The sequence below is a fragment of the Dermacentor albipictus genome, unplaced genomic scaffold (assembly GCF_038994185.2).
Source record: "Dermacentor albipictus isolate Rhodes 1998 colony unplaced genomic scaffold, USDA_Dalb.pri_finalv2 scaffold_14, whole genome shotgun sequence".
Taxonomy (NCBI): domain Eukaryota; kingdom Metazoa; phylum Arthropoda; class Arachnida; order Ixodida; family Ixodidae; genus Dermacentor; species Dermacentor albipictus.
The window spans coordinates 5,437,568-5,459,308 of NW_027225568.1; the positions used below are offsets into that span (position 1 = coordinate 5,437,568).

Consider the following 21,741-nt stretch of genomic DNA (forward strand, 5'->3'; position numbering starts at 1 on the left):
ACACCACTTTGTTCGTCCGGAGGTGTGCGGTCCTTTGGCTTCGGGAACACGTTTGCCAACGTGTACGAGGGTTTAAACACAGTTCGAACACCTAAAGGCCGTAAAGCCCTGCGCACTGCTTCTGATACACCGCGGACATACGGAATGCACACAAAGGAAGCTGGCCTTTCGGCCTTGCTCTCACGAGGTTTTTGCATGCGGCGCTGCGTATCATTGACAAAGTGCTCAGGGTAACTCCGCTTATGCAAAAGAGTGGCCACATTCGTTAATTCTTGTTCCCTCAAAGTTTGCGTTGACGAGAGCGCATCGCAACGAGACAGGAGAGTGCGTACCACGGCATGTTTGTGTTCTATAGGGTGGTGAGAGTCAAAACTCAGCACACTCCCTGTCTCGTTGCGATGCGCTCTCGTCAACGCAAACTTTGAGGGAGCAAGAATTAACGAATGTGGCCACTCTTTTGCATAAGCGGAGTTACCCTGAGCACTTTGTCAATGATACGCAGCGCCGCATGCAAAAACCTCGTGAGAGCAAGGCCGAAAGGCCAGCTTCCTTTGTGTGCATTCCGTATGTCCGCGGTGTATCAGAAGCAGTGCGCAGGGCTTTACGGCCTTTAGGTGTTCGAACTGTGTTTAAACCCTCGTACACGTTGGCAAACGTGTTCCCGAAGCCAAAGGACCGCACACCTCCGGACGAACAAAGTGGTGTCGTCTACAAGGTCAACTGCTCGGACTGTGATGCCAGCTACATTGGCGAGACAGGGCGGCGACGTCGCACCCGTATCAAGGAACATCTAAGAGATGCTACGAAAGCCACCCATGCTACACGTGCCAAGACAGAATTGGTTGATCATTGTTTATCAAAGGGACACATGTTTGATTTTAACAATGTAACCACACTAGCACGGGAACACCGATGGGGCCCAAGAAAGTTCGTAGAATCATGGTTCATCCGTCGTAATCAATCTTCATGTAACTCTAACCGTGGCCCCCTGCCGGATGTTTACGGCACTTTCATAGATAAATAGGATGTATTTCTCATTTGTTGCCATTGTGTACTGACGATGCCACCCGCATAGGTGGCGAAACGTCTATGTTTTTGTTATACTTTGTTGAGTAAAGCCAGTGTAAACAACACTTTGAAGCATGAGTTCCCCTGGCTTTTGGAACATTTTCTCACGTAAACTGAAGCTTGAACGTCGCGTCGTCAAGTCGTCTTTCGTCGGTGTAGTTTTGGCTTCCTGACTTCGTAGGGACGGCGGCGTGTCGTCATTAGGTCGTCGAGATGGTTGCTTCATCGTCTTCGTCGGCGGCGGAGGATCTTCGTCAGTTCGACGAACAGCAACCGCACCTCCATCGGTTGCTGCTTTTAGTTTTCCGGATATGGGCTGACGGACCGGCCGCGGGCTGGGCCAGTGTATGGTCGGCGCTGCGGCGACAGGTAGCGGCCTGGTGACGGCGAACGGGAAGCTCGTCGATGGCTCCACTGAGTGGCGGCGAGGTAGTCGGCGATATCGCGAGGTCGTTCGCCAATCTGTGGCCGCGGCGCGTTAACGGCGAAACCTCGCAGTCCCATCTCCCGGTATGGGCATCGGCGATACACATGGCCGGCTTCCCCGCAGTGATAGCAGAGCGGGCGGTGGTCAGGAGCGCGCCAAACGTCGGTCTTCCTCGGGTAGCTCCGCTGGGCGACGGGTGGTCGTGCTGGCGGCGGCGGCGGCGGCGGACGACGAAACTGCGGCGTGACAGGGCCCTGGCGCGGTCGCGGAGGGGGGCCTTGACGGCGTGCGACGGCGGCGTAGGTCATTGCTTGCGGCACGGGCTGCGGCGATTCAGGGGCTACTCCAAGTTGTTGGAGTTCCTCACGCACGACATCGGCAATCGAAGCCACCTGAGGCTGTGATGATGGGAACAGCTTTTGTAGCTCCTCCCGCACGACAGCTCGGAAAGTCTCGCGCAGGTCGTCGGTGGCCAGTGACTGAAGTCCGGCGTAGTTTGTCGCGTTCGTGCGGCGGTCGAATTCCCGGTTTCGCATCTCGAGTGTCTTCTCGATGCTGGTTGCCTCGCGAAGGAACTCTTCTACGGTCTTCGGTGGGATTCGTACCATTGCGCCGAAAAGTTCTTCCTTCACACCACGCATGAGAAGGCGGACTTTCTTCTCCTCGGGCATATCCGGGTCGGCGTGGCGGAAGAGACGCTTCATTTCCTCCTTGAAGATGGCAACGTTCTCGTTCGGTAGTTGCACTCGGGCGTCCAGCATGGCTTCGGCCCTTTCCTTGCGCACAACGCTTGTAAAGGTGCGCATGAAGCCGGTACGGAACAGGTCCCATGTTGTCAATGTCGACTCCCTGTTCTCGAACCACGTTCTGGCGGCGTCTTCTAGGGCGAAGTATACGTGCCGCAACTTGTCGTCGGAGTCCCAGTTGTTGAAAGTCGCGATTCGCTCGTACGTCTCCGGCCAGTATTCCGGGTCCTCAGTTGCTGCTCCATGGAAAGTTGGTGGGTCCCGTGGTTGCTGTAGGATAACAGGGGACACTGGGGCAGCCATTTGGGTTGTCTTGATCACTATCTTCTTTGTCGTTTCAGGCAGAAGTCCGTGCTCTGGGGGCAGTCTTTGCAGTCTGCGGCTAGCACGCTGGTCTTCGGCGATGTTAGTTTTGTCCTCGAGCTTTGGGCTTGGATCGCGACTTTGCGGGGGCGTTCGGTACATGAACGCACTAGCACCTCCACCAGATGTCACGTAGTAGTGACGTTAAAGAACACAGTAGCAGTACTGTGAAAGACAAAACTAGCTTTTATTGGGGGAACCTGTGCCCACAAAACAGGCTACACTTAAAGCGCAACAATGGCGGCGAACACGCTCGGCGATCGTCGAAAATCTGATCAGCGGGTCAAGCGCGTCGGCTTTTATAGCAGTAATCGAATGTTCCAGACTAATCGTTCGGATCCGCATGCCTTCCACAAAGTTCTACAGCATTCGCGTCAAGTGATGCAATCAGATAACATAACGTTCAGCGACAACAGACAGCAGATAGAAGCATCGATAACGTTCCAGAAACTTCGATACATACAGGCGCGTCCCACGCTGTGCGATTACTTTTGTTAGGCTGCGAAACGTGGTTGCCCGATAAAGATAAGTATACGTGTCAATATTTTGTGCATCGCCTCTTGAAAGGTGGGTGGTGCGTTATCCAACTCGAAACGCATTCGCATCCATTTGAAAGTACCCTGGTGCGTCATGAATGTGGTTTTCTCTTGGTCTTCCTCTTTCACTCTGATTTGCCAGTATGCATAGCACAAAGCCAAGACCGAAAAAGAGAGTTTCCAGCAAGGCCATCAAATATATCATCAGCCCGGGGAAGTGGTTGCAGGACATTCACTGTCATTAGGTTAAGAGGTATGTAATTCACGCACAGCCTTTTGTTGTCGTTTTGCGTGACTACCACTGCTAGGAAGCCCCATGGGCCATGGGATGTTCGGATGTTCTCACCCTCAAGCAGAGTCGCTGTCTGACGCTCGAGAAAATGTCTACCACTGGCGGTGTAACGGTACGTCTGTCGACTAGAGGGCTCGGCGTCAGGCACCAGCTTATTCTCGTGTTCGATGCCTTCATAGAGACCGATGTCTTCGGGGCTGGTGCTCAACGCACCAGCATGACGTTGAACAATGCACTTCACAGCTGCCTGTTCTTCGGGATTCAGCTGAGCTCCGAGGCACATGTCAGTCAGGGGATCGTCAGGGACGTTATCAAGTGGGTCTGAAGGCGACAGGCTGGAGGATGTTGTCTGCAGTGGGCTTGTGCGGCACGTTTTCAGTTGAACTAGGGCCGCCTTATTCAGCTGGCTCCACAAGGACTCATTTTCGTCCGGTTCATACTCGAAATGAAGCGGCTCTGCCGTGGGCTTCGAGGGATCAAAACGTGACAATGCAGAAGTCAAAATTACTGAATTTGACATTCTTGGCAATAGTTCCTCTTTGCACTGCGCAACAACGTTTGTAGATGGCTTGTAGATCACAGGCACCTTCATAGGTTTGAAGTGGAGTTCAGCTTGAGCTGCGTAAGACCAAGCCTCTCCTAGAATGCGGGGAAGGACGTTCCGTTCAAGGATGGCTGCTTCGACAACTGCATACAGAGGTCCAATGGTGATTCCCAAAAGACAGATCCTTCCGGCATGACGGAGCTTCCGCCGACAAGCAAAGGTCGATTGGTCCACAATTCAACCCTGAGGTTTGATGCTAAGCTTGCTGCAAGAATGGTGACCTTTGAGACCTTGTCTGGGAAAGCACTGGTATCTCCCAGACCTTTGACTTGAGTGGTAGTGACGGCACATCTGAACTTGGATCCATACAAAGTGTTATCGACACGCCCAACACATGCTGTTAGTGCTTTGGGAACTGTCGGCTTGAAGTCACGAAATGGTTGCTTTGGTGTTGCACATTTACTTTCAAGGTGACCCTTCTCTTGACAGTTGTAGCACACCACATCTTTCAAGTCTTGTGCTCTTCTGTATGCTAGGGCACCATACTTAGCTGAAATTCCTTCATACCTCGACTCTTGATCCGTAGGTGGTAGGCTGTTAATACGAAGAGGCTGCGTCATGCGTGCGGTGTACTGGAACGTAGATGGTCGAGCAGTCTGTGAGGAGTTCACAGTACTGTCAGTTCTGGCAGTAGCACTCTGGAGCTGTGGGCGTCCCGGCTGTCTTGCAAATTGCTCTGTTGACTGCGGAGGTCGGATCAGACCGGCGTGGTCCAATGCTCTATCCACTTTGGATACAATGCCGAGGAAGTCGTCCTCGGTACGGGGTCGCTGAACAGCGATAAATGTGGCTACCTGATCGTCACTAATGCCTTGAACGAGGTATTCGATGCGTTCCTTGTCAGTAATGGAAGCCAGACAGCGTGGCATGATCTTGAGCTTTGCAAAGGTGTCCTGCTGCAGGCTCTCTCCAGCTTTTTGTGTGAGGCCTGTGACCTTCTGTTGCCACTGTATGATCGAAAGTTGCTCGCCAATTGTTCTTGCAGTCCGGCCTTCCAGATAGTCCATGTGGTAAGCTGTCACCCTGTTGAAGCATGCCAGACTGCTGCGACTACACGTAGCTTTCTTTGCGCGATGGCGAGGAGAGTTGGGTCTTCCCATCGTGCAAGTTGTTGAATGCGCTCGTGCTCTCCTATCCAGTGCTTCAAAGGAGGGGTGCTACTTCCGTTGAAGGTAGGCAGCGAAGCTCAGAGGTCTGGTGGCGTTGTGACGTGCACTGGGTTCACGTGACTTGTTATCGTGGTTATCATAATGGCCATATTCTGGTGAAGAAAAGCTGCCATGCACTGCATGTTCTCTGCTGGATCTGACATGAAGTGTAGCATGGCTGGGAATGACATCGTAGGCTCTGGCATGATCGGGAACGACGTTGAAATTGCAGGCACGCCTGGCGCGGGTTCGTGGTTTGGCGGTGGGTCTTTTTCGGTATCAACCAAAAGCCGGTCGAATTCTTCCTCCTTGTTGCCGGTTGTTGTGAGGCTTCAGTGTTGCAGCTCAGTTTTAATAACTGAGCATTCAAGGTGGCGAGGTCTTCTGCGGTGGCAACATGCTTGTTGATGAAGGACATCGTTGTTGACACGCCGTGCTGGGTAGGCTTAGGACTGGTTTGGCGTTCAACAGCGCTCAGTCGAGGGCATGACGACTTACTTGGTGGGCGAAGTGGATGTGGCAGGTTGCTGATGTCGACTGCCCCATGTGTGAGCGGAGGAAGCGGGCGGAAAGTGTGGAAAACGTTTAGTTGGGCAAAATTACAAAGTACGGGCACATTCTACGAGGCTGAAAAACCCCGGCTCTCCATTCTGGTCCGGAAATACGTCCAACGGTTCTCAGGGTTTCTTGACCTGGTTTCTGAATACAGCTATGTTTAGGGCTGAAGCTCACAGTGCACGTGTACAAAGCCCACAATGAAAACATGTCACTACCGTTAAGCGCACATCAATAACACGCTAGCGCAGGACGAACACCCTACACACTAGTACAACGCACACTTGCAGGCCCTTCTACGGTTATTTCTTTGTACCCTTTTCATGCAAATGACGAGAGATAAAGAGCCTTGCTACTATGTGCACCCGCCATGTGTATGTGGGACGGTTATATGGATTTTACTGAATAAATTGTTGGTTATTATACTGCGTTTTGCTTTTCACTGTGGCCTTGCCAAGCCATTCTGATTCATTTTCTGATTCTTGTCCATAATGGGATCGGCTAAATATCTTATTTCATGATGTGGGCTTTGCAAGCCTTTCCCTGTACCTTACCGCGTTAGGATGAGCACACTTGTTTAAGTTAGCGAAATGGCCCGGCCTCTCACGCAGCTCACTGCTAAAAGAAAGTTTAGCTTATTTTGCGCTATTGGGAAGTGCACGGCGAGTTGTTTGTAGTGGCTAAAGCGCAAACTGGATTCGTCGTTTTGAAGCAAATCACTATGGACAGTTACCAAGCGGCGTCGTTGCGCATATGTTTGTGTTATCTTCCTCGGTACATGTGGACTCTGAAACGAATGCATTCAGTGTTCTCCCCGAACATGAAATCAGATGTCAAAAGTCGCATGAAAGTGGTTTAGTCGTATCAAATTGACATTAATTTTACCTCGACGGGTTCGTCGTCAATGCCCCAAAAAATGCACCAGCAAGGTCTATCATGAATACCGGGGGTTTTGAAGTCCAGAAGACAATACGGCCCAGCCTCGACACACGATGTTACATCCGAATGCCAAGAGCAGGTTGTACTTTTTCGAAGTGTATTCAGATTCTGTTCTTAGTCACTATTCATGGTAGTTAAACGTTTATGTTCGTCACTTTCGTGGCATGCCTATGGATTGTACCAAATTGACTTGTAAAGAAATGTGCCCTTAAGAGGAAGCTTTAGCTCGGGTGCTCCTATCTAAATACATGTAAAAGGATAATTCGTTTTTCTCGGCAACCACTGCGCAAAATTTGACGAAGTTTGTTGTCCTTAAAAGAAAAACGTAAAATCTAGTCACTGTTGGTTTCGAATCTTTCATTTGGGTCCCTAATTTTTTATTAAAAATTCTCAAAAATCGAAAATAAAAAAAAGAAACTATCAAGTTTACAACTGTAACTCAGAAACCAAAAACGATAATACAATTCAGTGAATTGCATCTAATATTACATTTAAAGCTGACAAAATTGATATGCTATACATGAATCTCTAAAAATTTAGTAGTAGAGAAATACAGCTTTTGCAGAACCACTGGAAAGAACGTAACAAATTCACGTAAGATATATACCAAATTTGTCCAATATATTGTATACCAATATTTACCAAATTTTTGACAATCCGTTTAACCAAACCCTGGACCTAAATCGAACTTCCGCTTCCAAAAGTCACTAGAATTTAACTTTGCCTCTCAGATGCACGAAATTTCATTAAAATTGGTCCAGGGGTAATTCAAAAAGACGTTTTTGCATTTTAGATGTATTTTAATAGGCCGCGTCGGAGTTGGGCCCGAGCTAAAGCTTTCTCTTAAATATCTAATTATGGTATTGACGCGTTCTATTGAAGCCTTCACGTTATTTTACGCTGTTTACTTAAAGCAAAGGACTAATCAACGGGACGACCAGGGCTTCAAACGATCATGGTTTTTCTGCGGCGAGCCGCACTAGAATATCCCTCAAAGCATCTCTCCTTATAGGGGACTATTAAAACTAATATGGCAAAGCTTGCGAGGCGAGTTTAAGAACTATACTGGACCTTGCTACTGCTAGAAGAGTGTGGCAGGCGCTAAGCAAGATGGCGGCCCGTTTTCAATTTCAGTGTTTCTTGTGCGAATTCTTTGTCGTGAAGGGTTCATCAAAAGCGGTCGTGGAAGCCACAGTAGAGTGCTGCTACTTCTAGCTGTGATAATAGCCATTCAGAACAGAATGAATGGCGCTGTCAGCCGTAAAATCAAACTCAAGCGGGCAGTAGGTGTCAATCAATTAGTTAACTTCAAGAACCTACACATAACCTAATGCGTACGTTAGTCAGATAAACGCAGCTAAGCTTATGTGACCTCACCTTCAGGACAAGCACAGCTAGCCGAAATTTGCCTACGCAAGCTAATACCTAAACCAGTACAGCCTTACGTACATGGTTGATGTTCACCTGTGCAACCTATTCTGACTTTAAATACATACTTAAATACATATCGACTAGAAAGAAGAAAGGATTTCCCAGACTTTTTGAATTTGTATTGTAGTGCTTCCCAGTCCGCGTCATTGCAGACGAACTATGACAGTTCCACTCAGTTTCATGACTCGCAAACGTTACTTTCTTAAGCATGTATTCTTCCTTTAGACTAAGCGCAACTATGTTTACGGTTTCACACACTAGACACGTCTACGGGCCTTCAACAGAGTGGTTAAATGTCGTTAACCACGCCCATTATATGTCCAGCGGCCCTCCGCAAGACCTCTACTCTGTATCTAGTGCTAGTTTAGACCACAAAGTAACCTGCCCTGTTGCAGACTTATTTGATGCTGCCACCTCGAATATATTGTCTTTTTTTAAGATAGTACTTATGACGGTTCCTCGAAGACGCGGAGGTAGGTGTCTTTTACGGAAAGACGTATACGTGCCGGTGCTAAATCATTTTTGAATGTCATTAAACGTAGGTCGTCTAGCACGAATGCCGTGTTAGGGTAACGATATGTACTCCAGCATATCACTAAAGCGTGTGTTCCCCCTCTCTCTCTTTCTCTCTCTGTCGCTGTATAAAGGGAAATTTTAGTGCGCTAATATTTACATTCGTCTTGTTTTTGAAGATCTTGTTAACTGAGTCTGCAACACTGATTTGCCACTAAAGGCGTTAAACAACGCGCACAAATTAAAAACTTACCGTGTAATGAATGGTCAACGGCAGCCCAGAAGGGAACGCTGGTCACATCGAGAACGGCGCGTACTGCCTGCAAAGGCCGAGACGATTCCTGTGTACTCGTTGCAAAGCAGCGCGACCAGACTTTTTGAATAGATAATCATTTTAATTATATAGCTCGTCTAACTTCAGCATTGTATACCCAAGTAAGGAATGTTGTTATAATAAATTTAATAATGGGTACGTGAGATTGATCGTTGCAGTACAAGGGAATTACGACAAATAATAAGTTAAAAGAAAAAAAAAGCAACATGAATGTTTGAAACCAAATGTTTACATAAATCTACGCGCAATCCATATTGTTGGAGCTGAGTTCTTGTACTTGCGGTACACTTGGCACCGGGGGTTCTTCTAGTGCAACCGAAAATGAAAGTATGCCTGGCATTAAATATTCTCTGCGTTTTGGTGAACGAACACTGGCGAAACTTAATTGAACTGCATTACTGACAAGTTCAATCCAAGGTCATACTCCGCACGTGGAAGGTACATACAAAGAGGGCGTACACCAGTAAGAGGCCAAAGCTACACTGTAAACCAATTCACGCCGTCAGGCGGCTTTTTGCTTATAACTGACACCTTTTGTTCATTAGGGGTGTAAAGATATGAAGTACGATTACCACTCTTTACTGCTTTTGCGTTTAAAGGGTGTAAGTCTGCAAATAAATTTGTTATGTGTAAATTGATCGGTAGTGAATTTTATATCATTAAGGGTGATTTCCGTTTATAAACCACGGCTTTTTACCCTGGTGGGTGTAAGGGTGCCCTGAAGAGTAAATCGTTTACGGCGTTTTACTCCTCACCTATAAAAGAACAACCGCTGTATATAGCCTGGGTGAAGTGGCATCCTGCAGGCGAGATGTTTGTGATTGGAACGGATGCGAAAAAAGCTCATTAGCCAAGAGAAGACCGGAATGAGGCCCCGGTTTCTCGGACATTTTAGCGAGAAAAAAACGTCGCCTATTTATTTCGCTATAACCTAACCAGACTACAAAGACTGTACGGTATACCGACAATCGTATACTTTCATCGGTTACCGTATATACTGCAGCATCGCGTGAGCGTTGAACAAAAATGGGACACGTGTAATTCAAAACTGCAGCTTGTCGCATGAAATTCAACGCACGATGAGCTTACGATGTTGTTCGCGATGAGGAATGCAAGGCCGACGTGCAACCGACTTTCTTAATGTGAGCATGCATCATTTGAATGGGCACACATCGGCCCTGTGAAGTCACGAGTATTCAGAGTTCCTGGTGGCTCATCGACCGACACGGCTTCCTTCGCTGAAATGATGGCTCTGCGGGTGACTGGTGATGCCGCAAAGGAGAACGAGGCCTTGAATAAAAAAAAAAGCGGGGGGAGAATTTTTAACCTGTGTGAGGCACTTCAAGCGTGTTCTTGCTCTCAACTGATCCGTGTATCTTTTTTTTTTCGATTACGCGTAAATCTTGTACGTTGTTTATACGTCCGTCATTGACGACCTTGGTGCTTATCAGCTTAAAGAATTAGTGTGCAAACTACTGGTAACTGTCTGCATTTGACAGCGTGAGAATGATGCATTATATGCGCGTTGAAGTCGGTGCACGTTACGTGTTCTACTTAAACAGAGAAATCCAAACTGCAGTTACACGACATTACGAAGAAAATGCAGGCTTTCTTTTCAGTAGTAATGCTTCCCAGTTGGAATGAAAAAGCTCAGTGAGGCTTTGTGAAACACCCGTGTGCGCATTCCTTCGTTTACTGCGGGCAAATCGTCGGGCGCATGACCATTTTTTCGCACGTCAGGTGCACGACCAATAGGGAGACACTCGTCGTCATAATATGTTCCCTGTTATACTCGCGAACTTATGTTTTATTAACCAATTATGGGGTTTTACGTGCCATAAAACACGATCGCATTATGAAATGCGCGCAGTAGGGGAATGCGGAAATTTGCAGCAAACGGAGTTCTTTAACGTGCACCTGAATCCAAATACACGGGTGTGTTCGCATTGCGGCCGCGGAGGCCAGCTTATGTGTTGTCGCATACGCTTTCTGTGAGAAAGTTTTGTGAGCTCACACTATCACTGTTCGTCACGGAAAATGGGCATCCGAGAACCAATTAGAATGGTCCCAGAAGGTGTTACTTCTGTCCGACCAGCTAATGTACACATGAGCCCGGCAGCCAAATATTTGTGCGCGACAGTCATACTCGACTCGTTTTCTCTTTAATCGGGTTCAAGTCAACGCCTTGTACGCTGCTCGCCGTTATCACTCACATAGCAACGAAGCACCAGAATTTCCTGTAGTAATGTTCATAGCAAATTCTAGGGCTCCACCATCTCAGCTGTGCGAAACCGCGCCCAGAGGTCTCCATTGCGGCAACTTGTTTCCTAGCAGGCTGATATTCCCTGGTTGACACGGAAGACGACAAGAAGCGACAACGATAAGCACTGACTTCCAACTGGCGTTTATTTCAAAGAAGCATGAGCATATAACGTCACACTCGTGATCACAGGCATATATAATTGCTCAGGCTAACAAGACCACCATAAACCAACAAGAGCGCACTCCAAGACTCTCGTTGATTTATGGTGCCCTTGTTAACTTGCACTATGACGTGCGGCTGCGATCACGTGCGCCAGGTTATATATTCATGCTTCTTTGTAATAAACCCCTGTTGAAAGCCAGCGCTTGTCGCTTCTTTTCGCGTTCCCTGTCTACTATCGCGCTCGTAATACAGCGGAATACCATCTAGCCCGTTCTCACACCTTCCTAACAGGCGGCTGCCAAGTCCACCGCCATGGCCGAGGCAACAGCTGGCAGCGTATTGCGAGGAACAACGGCAGCAAACACTTCTATGGTCGATGAACGGGGCGCCCATTCCGTCCGTGTAATCATTCAGTCTATCGCATGCGCTATGCCTCCGTGTTCGGGGCGCTTGCGTGCTGCTTCAGACGTGCAAGGAAATCACCGCCTCGACGAGAGTGCCTCGGGAGCGTGGTGGTCGTCTCTGTATTACCTAGCCCTGAACTAGCCCTGGAAAGCTTGCAGTTTCCTACACCTGTTTAACGCCAACCATGCAAAAACGATTACCGACAAATTCAGCCTCGAAGCGAGAATAAGGCAAAACGAACACGCCCGTACAAAGTTATACGAAACACCGACCTGAGAAAACAAGCGAAGTGGAAAGTAGACGCCCATCGAGCACCCTCGGGTACATTGCTAGCCCAAATGGCGTTGGCTTGCGGGACCACGGACGCAGACGTCAGAAACACTTGTTATAATACGTGTGTCAGACGACCACTTTCGATCACGATCAAGCCCGATCCGGATCGAAATACTCGACCACGTTTGGCTCCCTGTCGCCGCTTGCGCGAAGAAGCCGATCGCGACCGAGAAAGTCGATCCGGATCGGGCTCGATCGCAATCAAAGGCGCGCTAGCTCTGTGACCCCCGTATCAGACGCAGCAGATCTTGCTGTACCGTTGCTTGCTTTTCAGCGCTGCCATTGCAAATATAGACGCCGTGAGCATCGTTATTTTTTAATAGTCATATTGCTCGTGCCTACGCTATACTATCGCGATAGTAATTGTACGGATGCTCCTGACGCATTATCCTCCGTGCTATGATGGTACATCGATGGCTCGAGCGCGTCCCGAAGGCAGAATCTATTGACACGTGAGCTATGCGCGGTGAGCTTGGCTGTAAAAACAACGAAATCGAGTAGACGCACCGTCCTGCTCTGCTTCCGCTGTCCAACTCCAAATCGACGATCACCTCAAACTGGTCGAGGGAGCGAGCGAGCTTGCCGGGCAGGAGAAGACGCTGGCGCCGCGGACCAGGGGTGCCAACCAGGAGAACTCCGAGAATCTTCACCCTTTTGAGGAATAAAGTTGTGTCAATCAATCAATCAATCAATCAATCAATCAATCAAATAGGCAGCGCAGTCGGAGCAGCGCGTTCAGCCTTCGAACGCGCATAAGCTGCTCGATAGGAACGTCAGGATGTGCGCGCAACAACGCTCATGCCAGTAATGCACCGTGGTGGATACACCGCAGCGAGCGGAAGGGGGTGAACGAGATGCGACACCTGCAGTGCCGTCGCAGGTGTTCCTTGATCAGCTTAGCCTTGCGAGCTGCCTGGGCGTCTGACGCTCTTTCAGCTGCACGAGTCGGGAGCATTTGCGTAGCATTTGGGCCAGCGTGCAGCCCCCGCGTTGTTAGAACGCCGTCCGAGGAGCTCGATCGCAGCACTAATTATCAACCTTGCTATCGCTTTCGATAAGTGGCGCTTCAGACGAAACTGCCTATTTACGATTCTTTTTTTTGTTTTTTTTTAGACGCCGGCATATAGTGGCTCGCTGGAACGCGCAAGGCAAACGCAGCACGTGTGCCACGAGCGAGGAAGACGCCGTGACCGTCTTGCTAGTCGTAGACGACAGGGCTGACGCCAGGCAGTGGTCAATAAAAATGTTGCCACTGCTTATCTTCGTTGTAATGCATTGCATTTAGTGTATCAAATAAAAGGAAAATAATACAGTCAGTTGACGTTCCTTTAACCGACACACTGAGCCCGTGGTTTAATGAGTAGTTCTGAAATCAAAACAGTTATGGGACGCTATCGATCGCTCGGAGGCACGAAAGTCGTAATAGAAGCCTAAATAAGCCAGAGAAAATCAAAATAGTGTTTGTAAATTTGGTTACCATAAGTGTCTGGTTACGCTATTTCTAAAGCTCCATAATGTGCGCGTTCAGTACACTGTCTGTCCAAGGCTGCGTTTGAAAGACGAACCGCCTAGTTAGTCTAAAGTAATAGTTACGAATCCTTCGAGGATAATAGGAAAAAACTGTCTTTCTACTGAAGAAACTAAACTGAGGGGGAATTACACGCAGAGAAAATACAAAAGTAAACGATGTGCGTTCATATCGACGAACACTAACCTCCCTGCGACTAATACTAAGTAGGCTTAGCGGTGGTCTGGTAAATATTTCAGTAAACTGCTAATAAGCAAGCAAGCACTATAGAAAAGCTGCTTCTGAAAGCCGAATCACACAACATGTTTAAATAAATATAGTCACTAGTCCTACAGGAAAAGAACAAAAACAATCTTCCTACTTGTGAGCACTAAGCTGGCTTAGCAATGTCCTGGAACATAATACGCAGCCATCGAACGCGGAGTAGGCTTAGCAATGGCCTAGGAAATAATTCAATTTGCTGACGGACGACGTGGCCATCCGTAAGCCCTACCCAAAAGCTGCTTCTCAAAGCCGAATTGCAGAGCACGTTTGAATTAATAGTCAACAGTCCTCCACTGAAAGAACAAAAATTCGTCCTACTTGCGAACACCAAGTAGGCTTAGCAGTTCCCTGAAAAATAATTCAATAGGCAGCCGACGAATAATGAGTAGGCTTAGCAATCACCTAGGAAATAATTTAATGCGCTGACATACTACGTGGCCAGCCGTAAGCGCTATACAAAAGCTGTTTCAGAAAGCAGAATCGCAGTAGAGCATGTTTAAATAAATAGTCGCTTTATATATTCCTACAGGGGCAAGAACAAAGCAAGGTTTGGGTGCGGGCTAGTTGATATTCAAATGTTTCAAACAACACTTACAGCGCATACTGGTACAAGGGACCAAGAGAACGACGAAGCCAAGCACTTTTCTTCGTCGTTCTTTTGATCCCTTGTCCCTGTGTGCACCATTAGGTGATGTTCGAAGCAAGAACGAGAGCTTCCTTCCTAGTTGTGAACACTCAGCAGGCTTAGAAGATGACATCGTAAATACTGTAGCAAGCGACACCTACCTTAATCGACCGTGTCTGGCATCCGGAATCGGCTTGGTTTTCCCAGCGACGTCTCCGTGATCGGTGGGCGACGTGAGCAGCACTCTCCGGTCCCGCTAGAACTGGCGTCCGACCCGCAGCTCCAGCCACTACACGACTGGTCCGAAGCCACGTCACGACAGCTCTGCATACAGCTGCGCCCTTCCAGATCGTTCGACCGCCACGTTGATAGCCCGGCTCGCGGTCACGGCTCGCGCTCACGGGCGCGCGCCGAGACGAGAGCTTTGCGTCGCCTCTTCGTCGTCTTCCCTTCCAGCAAATCTGCAGTGTGGTTTTTTTTTTTCCACGACGTGGAGCAGCCGCTTCTGTAAATTAAAGCTTTATGCCATACATCCTTAGTGAGGTACGTCATATCTAAATTCTTTTGTCTTATACTACCCAATGCGACTGCTTTATTTTAATTCCTTCATTTTCTTCTATTGTTTCTTCCTTTCATTGGTACTAGCAGTGTGTGGTTTTTATCACATTCAGTGAAACAGTTCCCCACTGTAGGTATGAGCCATTGTAGGATGGTGCATGTACTGAAGGACCTACCTTGTAGGCCTCCGCTTAGCTCCTTAGGACCTCAATAAAGTTGTATACTACTACTACTACTTTACCAATGGACACCGTTGCCCATGAGTACAAAAAAAAACTCAGTACCCAATTTTTAAAAAAACTTATCCCTTTTTCTTTTTGCGCCTCTCTCCTTCTCTCTTTCTATCCCCAATTCTCTTCCCCACACATGTCAGCGATGTCTAACGCCGACTAAAATCTCTGCCTATCATTAAAGGGTTCTCTCTCTCTCTATGAGCCATGCGCGTGACACCAAGTCAGGCCGAATGCTGGCTGTTTCTCGAAGTTCTTGAACCTTTCACTGACGCCTGCTCAAAAACTACAGCATAATTGTAGGTGCGCACGACGCCTGCGTTGCCTCATGACAACTCGTATCCGGTCTAATCATTTACCTGTGTGCTAGCCATAAAAGTTGTGGAAAGGAGCGGTTCGTGGTTGCATGGGGAAAAGATGAAGAAACTTTTATTTTTACGTCAATATTCCGGCGCGGTTCGGGGGTGCTTTCCAATTTTCTGTCTAGTTTTTTTTCCCGCTACTGCTGTAAAAGATTTCTCAAGATATTTTTCTGTTCTGTTTGCGATTACGCTTATTCTCCATGTGCTTTGTACATTTAGATAAAAATTACACGTGTCTTTTTTTTTCGGGGCATTTACATGTGCCATCATTAAAGGGTCAAACACTTACATGTCACGTTATGACGGCATTTAGAGGCTTAACTTTATTGTCTTCGTCATGAGACCCGACGCAGGAATGGGGGCGCTGAAGACCGCAATCACAAGGACGGTTGGCACCTTCATGTTTAGTCTGTATCTTCAACGATCCAGCGGGGTTTCGGCCCTGGTTTGACCATGGCCCGCCGGAATGACTCGATTCGATCGCCAAACGATTAGATGGTACACATGTTAAGCCTCGCTAATCGGGGAAGAGTCCGCAGTATCCAAGCAATATTATGCGAAGCATATTAACGTAGGTTTCGGGCCTTCGCGCGACGCCCGGCGGTGGCCACCATTGACCAGTGGGGTCACGCGACATGACGTCACGTGATGACGTCACACAGGCTGCAGATGGGGCCTCATATCGCGCCGTCGGTCGCCTCCCGGCGGTGGCCACCATTGACACTGAAGTGAGATCACATGATGTGACGTCACGTGATGACGTCACACCGGCTGCAGATGGGGCCTCATATCGCGCCGTCGGTCGCCTCCCGGCGGTGGCCACCATTGACCCTGAAGTGAGATCACATGATGTGACGTCACGTGATGACGTCACAGCGGCTGCAGATGGGGCCTCATATAGCGCCGTCGGACGTCGCCCGGCGGAGGCCTCCACGCTTCGGTTCGCGCCGTCGCGCGCGACGCGGCGGCGGCGCCACCATCGCTGCATCACGTGATATGTGACGTCACGCCAGGGATGAAGCGGCGCGCGCACGCCGTCGCGTCAGTCTCTGTGCCCGCAACCGCGCCAGCGTCTTTGCGCCGGGCGTGTATGCGGTCAAGATGCCTCCAAACGCTAAGGATACGCTGATGCTTCGCATCCTTTGGGCTTAACCTTAGCGTTATTTATTCGTTTATCAAGGCTTATTCGTTTATCAAGCAAATAAAAGTGACCTCCTATGAATGAGTTGAGCGTTTGATTGGTCTGTTCAGACAACCCTACGGGGTACTGCCAGATGCCTACGTCGGCGGTTACGCAAATTCGACGTCAGAGTGGTGGAATAAAAACATATTCGAATAGTTTTACGTTATAGGGCCCCTGAGGTGGACTGTCGAGGCTTCAGCTCAGAAAATATTGTCACGTGGTAGTGACTTTAAAGAACACAGTAGCAGTACTGTGAAAGACAAAACTAGATTTATTGGGCGAACCTGTGCCCACAAAACAGGCTACACTTAAAGCGCAACGATGGCGGCGAACACGCTCGGCGATCGTCGAAAATCTGATCAGCGGGTCAAGCGTGTCGGCTTTTATAGAGCAGTCATCGAATGTTCCAGACTAATCGTTCGGACCCGCATGCCTTCCACAAAGTTCTACACCATTCGCGTCAAGTGATGCAATCAGATAACATAACGTTCAGCGACAACAGACAGCAGATAGAAGCATCGATAACGTTCCAGAAACTTCGATACATACAGGCGCGTCCCACGCTGTGCGATTACTTTTGTTAGGCTGCGAAACGTGGTTGCCCGATGAAGATAAGTATACGTGTCAATATCCCCCTCTTAAAAAGCATCGACCCGATGCTGCAAAGAAACGAAGGTAATGAACAAAAGCACTCGTAGCAAAGAAAAGAACAAAAATGGCGAAGTTTGCCAGCGTCCGTAAAAGGGTTTAAGGCGCACCACGCGGACCACTTCAGATCGTGCGCGGCGCCGCTGTGAATGCGAAATGCCGTCTGGCACGACCTCATAGTCCAGAGCGCCAATGCGTCGGATGACCTTGTAGGGTCCGAAATAGCGTCGGAGTAGTTTCTCACTGAGTCCTCGTCGGCGTATCGGAGTCCATACCCAAACACGGTCGCCGGGCTGGTACTCGACGAAGCGTCGTCGGAGGTTGTAGTATCGGCTATCGGTCCTCTGTTGGTCCTTGATCCGCAGGCGGGCGAGCTGTCGGGCTTCTTCGGCGCGCTGGAGATAGCTAGCGACGTCAACATTCTCTTCGTCAATGACGTGGGGCAGCATGGCGTCGAGCGTCGTCGTCGGGTTCCTGCCGTAAACAAGCTTAAACGGTGTGATATGTGTTGTTTCTTGCACCGCCGTGTTGTAAGCGAAGGTTACATACGGCAGGACCGCGTCCCACGTCTTGTGCTCAACGTCGACGTACATCGCTAGCATGTCGGCGAGGGTCTTATTCAGGCGCTCCGTGAGACCATTCGTTTGCGGATGGTAGGCAGTCGTCCTCCTGTGGCTTGTCTGGCTATATTGCAGAATGGCTTGGGTGAGCTCTGCTGTAAAAGCCGTTCCTCTGTCGGTAATGAGGACTTTTGGGGCGCCATGTCGCAGCAGGATGTTCTCGACGAAAAATTTCGCCACCTCGGCTGCGCTGCCTTTCGGTAGAGCTTTTGTTTCAGCGAAGCGGGTGAGATAGTCCGTCGCCACGACGATCCACTTATTCCCGGATGTTGACGTCGGAAACGGCCCCTACAAATCCATCCCAATCTGCTCGAATGGTCGACGAGGAGGTTCGATCGGTTGTAGTAACCCTGCTGGCCTTGTCGGTGGTGTCTTGCGTCGTTGACAGTCTCGGCATGTCTTAACGTAACGGGCGACGTCGGCGGTCAGACGCGGCCAGTAATACCTTTCCTGTATTCTCGACAGCGTCCGGGAGAATCCGAGGTGCCCAGCGGTTGGATCGTCGTGTAAGGCGTGCAGTACTTCTGGACGCAGCGCCGCCGGAACAACAAAAAGGTAGTTGGCGCGGACTGGTGAAAAGTTTTTCTTCACGAGTAGGTTGTTTTGAAGCGTGAACGAAGATAGTCCACGCTTAAATGCCCTAGGGACAACGTCGGTGTGCCCTTCCAAATACTCGACAAGGGATTTTAGCTCCGGGTCCCCTCGTTGTTGATCAGCGAAGTCTTCCGCGCTTATTATTCCAAGGAAGGCGTCGTCATCCTCGTTATCTTGCGGCGGCGGGTCAATGGGGGCGCGTGATAGGCAATTGGCATCTGAGTGTTTTCGTCCGGACTTGTATGTCACAGTAATGTGGTATTCTTGTAGTCTGAGGCTCCACCGTGCCAGCCGTCCTGAAGGGTCCTTTAAGTTAGCTAGCCAACACAACGCGTGATGGTCGCTGACCACTCTGAATGGCCTGCCATATAGGTAGGGGCGAAATTTTGCTGTAGCCCAAACGATGGCGAGGCATTCTTTTTCCGTTGTGGAATAATTGCCTTCCGCTTTTGACAACGACCGGCTAGCGTAAGCTATCACGTGTTCATGTCCATCTTTTCTCTGGACTAGGACGGCACCGAGGCCTAGGCTACTGGCGTCAGTGTGAATTTCGGTATCGGCGTGCTCGTCGAAGTGCGCAAGTATGGGCGGAGTCTGTATGCGTCGTTTGAGTTCTTCAAATGCGTCGGCCTGCGGCGTTTCCCACTTGAACTCAATGTCACATTTAGGTAGCTGTGTCAGCGGCTCAGCGATGCGTTAAAAGTCCTTGACAAATCGCCTGTAGTAAGCACACATGCCAAAAAATCTACGCACTGCCTTCTTGTCGGTGGGCTGCGGGAACTTTGCGATGGCAGCTGTCTTCTGCAGGTCGGGGCGGACTCCAGACTTGCTGATGACGTGGCCTAGGAACAGAAGCTCATCGTAGGCGAAGCGGCACTTTTCTGGCTTCAGAGTGAGCCCTGATGACTTGATGGCCTCGAGTACTGTTGCAAGCCGCCTAAGGTGATCGTTGAAATTTTCGGCGAAGACAACGACGTCATCCAAGTAAACGAGACTGGTCTGCCACTTCAATCCTGCTAAAACCGTGTCCATGACGCGCTGGAACGTTGCAGGTGCCGAGCACAGTCCAAATGGCATAACCTTCAACTCGTAGAGGCCGTCTGGGGTGATGAAGGCGGTCTTTTCGCGATCTCTTTCGTCGACTTCTATTTGCCAATAGCCAGACTTGAGGTCCATCGAGGAGAAGTATTTAGCGTTGCAGAGCCGATCCAATGCGTCGTCTATCCGTGGGAGGGGGTATACATCCTTCTTCGTGATCTTGTTCTGTCGACGATAATCGACACAGAAACGTAGGCTTCCGTCCTTTTTCTTTACCAGGACAACAGGGGATGCCCACGGGCTTTTCGACGGCTGGATGATGTCGTCGCGCAGCATTTCGTCGACTTGTTCTCTTATAGCTTCACGTTCCCGCGTCGAAACTCGGTAAGGGCTCTGGCGTAGTGGTCGAGCGCATTCTTCGGTTATTATGCGATGCTTTGCGACTGGTGTTTGTCGCATCCTCGATGACGTCGAAAAGCAGCTTTTGTATCGTCGAAGCAGACTTCTGAGCTGTTTCTGCTTAATCACGGGGAGACTTGGACTTATGTCGAAGTCTGGCTCGGGAACTACAGTCGTCGGGGTAGATGCGACAGAATCCGAGAGGACAAAGGCATCGCTGGTTTCCCCAATTTCCTCGATGTATGCGATGGTCGTGCCCTTGTTGATGTGCTTGAACTCCTTGCTGAAGTTTGTCAGCAACACTTTCGTGTTTCCTCCGTGCAGTCGAGCGATCCCTCTTGCGACGCAAATTTCACGGTCGAGCAGAAGACGTTGGTCGCCTTCGATGACGCCTTCTATGTCTGCGGGTGTTTCGGTGCCGACCAAAATAACAATGCTGGAGTGAGGCGGGATGCTCACTTGATCTTCGAGCACACTCAAGGCATGGTGACTACGAGGGCTCTCCGGCGGTATCGCTTTATTTTCCGACAGCGTTATTGACTGTGACTTAAGGTCGATGATTGCGCCGTGTTGGTTCAGGAAGTCCATACCGAGAATGACGTCTCGTGAACACTGTTGGAGGATAACGAAAGTGGCAGGGTAAGTTCGGTCATGAATGGTTATTCTCGCCGTGCAAATTCCAGTCGGCGTGATGAGGTGTCCTCCTGCGGTGCGAATTTGAGGGCCTTCCCATGCAGTCTTAACCTTCTTCAGCTGGGCGGCGATGTGTCCACTCATGACGGAGTAATCAGCCCCTGTGTCCACTAAGGCGGTAACCGCGTGTCCGTCGAGAAGCACGTCGAGGTCGGTGGTTCTTTGTCTGGCGTTGCAGTTGGGTCTTGGCGTCGGATCACGGCTGCGTCGTGTTAAACTGAAGCTTCAAAGTGTTGTTTACACTGGCTTTACTCAACAAAGTATAACAAAAACATAGACGTTTCGCCACCTATGCGGGTGGCATCGTCAGTACACAATGGCAACAAATGAGAAATACATCCTATTTATCTATGAAAGTGCCGTAAACATCCGGCAGGGGGCCACGGTTAGAGTTACATGAAGATTGATTACGACGGATGAACCATGATTCTACGAACTTTCTTGGGCCCCATCGGTGTTCCCGTGCTAGTGTGGTTACATTGTTAAAATCAAACATGTGTCCCTTTGATAAACAATGATCAACCAATTCTGTCTTGGCACGTGTAGCATGGGTGGCTTTCGTAGCATCTCTTAGATTTTCCTTGATACGGGTGCGACGTCGCCGCCCTGTCTCGCCAATGTAGCTGGCATCACAGTCCGAGCAGTTGACCTTGTAGACGACACCACTTTGTTCGTCCGGAGGTGTGCGGTCCTTTGGCTTCGGGAACACGTTTGCCAACGTGTACGAGGGTTTAAACACAGTTCGAACACCTAAAGGCCGTAAAGCCCTGCGCACTGCTTCTGATACACCGCGGACATACGGAATGCACACAAAGGAAGCTGGCCTTTCGGCCTTGCTCTCACGAGGTTTTTGCATGCGGCGCTGCGTATCATTGACAAA

At 49.4% G+C, this 21,741-nt stretch overlaps 1 protein-coding gene across 7 annotated transcripts in view; it reads right to left on the reverse strand.

Annotated features, from left to right (window-relative positions):
• The window catches only part of LOC139051806 (uncharacterized), a 280,388-nt gene that overhangs the window by 243,851 nt on the left and 14,796 nt on the right, over positions 1-21,741 (reverse strand). For 5 of the 7 annotated variants that reach the window (XR_011509555.1, XR_011509556.1, XR_011509557.1 and 2 more), the window contains 3 exons: positions 14,698-14,997; positions 12,627-12,770; positions 8,876-8,942 (listed from right to left, as the gene is read on the reverse strand). The gene's annotated coding sequence lies outside the window, so the exon portion shown is untranslated. Of the gene's footprint in view, positions 1-8,875; positions 8,943-12,626; positions 12,771-14,697; positions 15,042-21,741 lie in introns of all 7 variants that reach the window. The other 2 variants (XR_011509558.1, XR_011509561.1) reach the window with 1 other exon arrangement.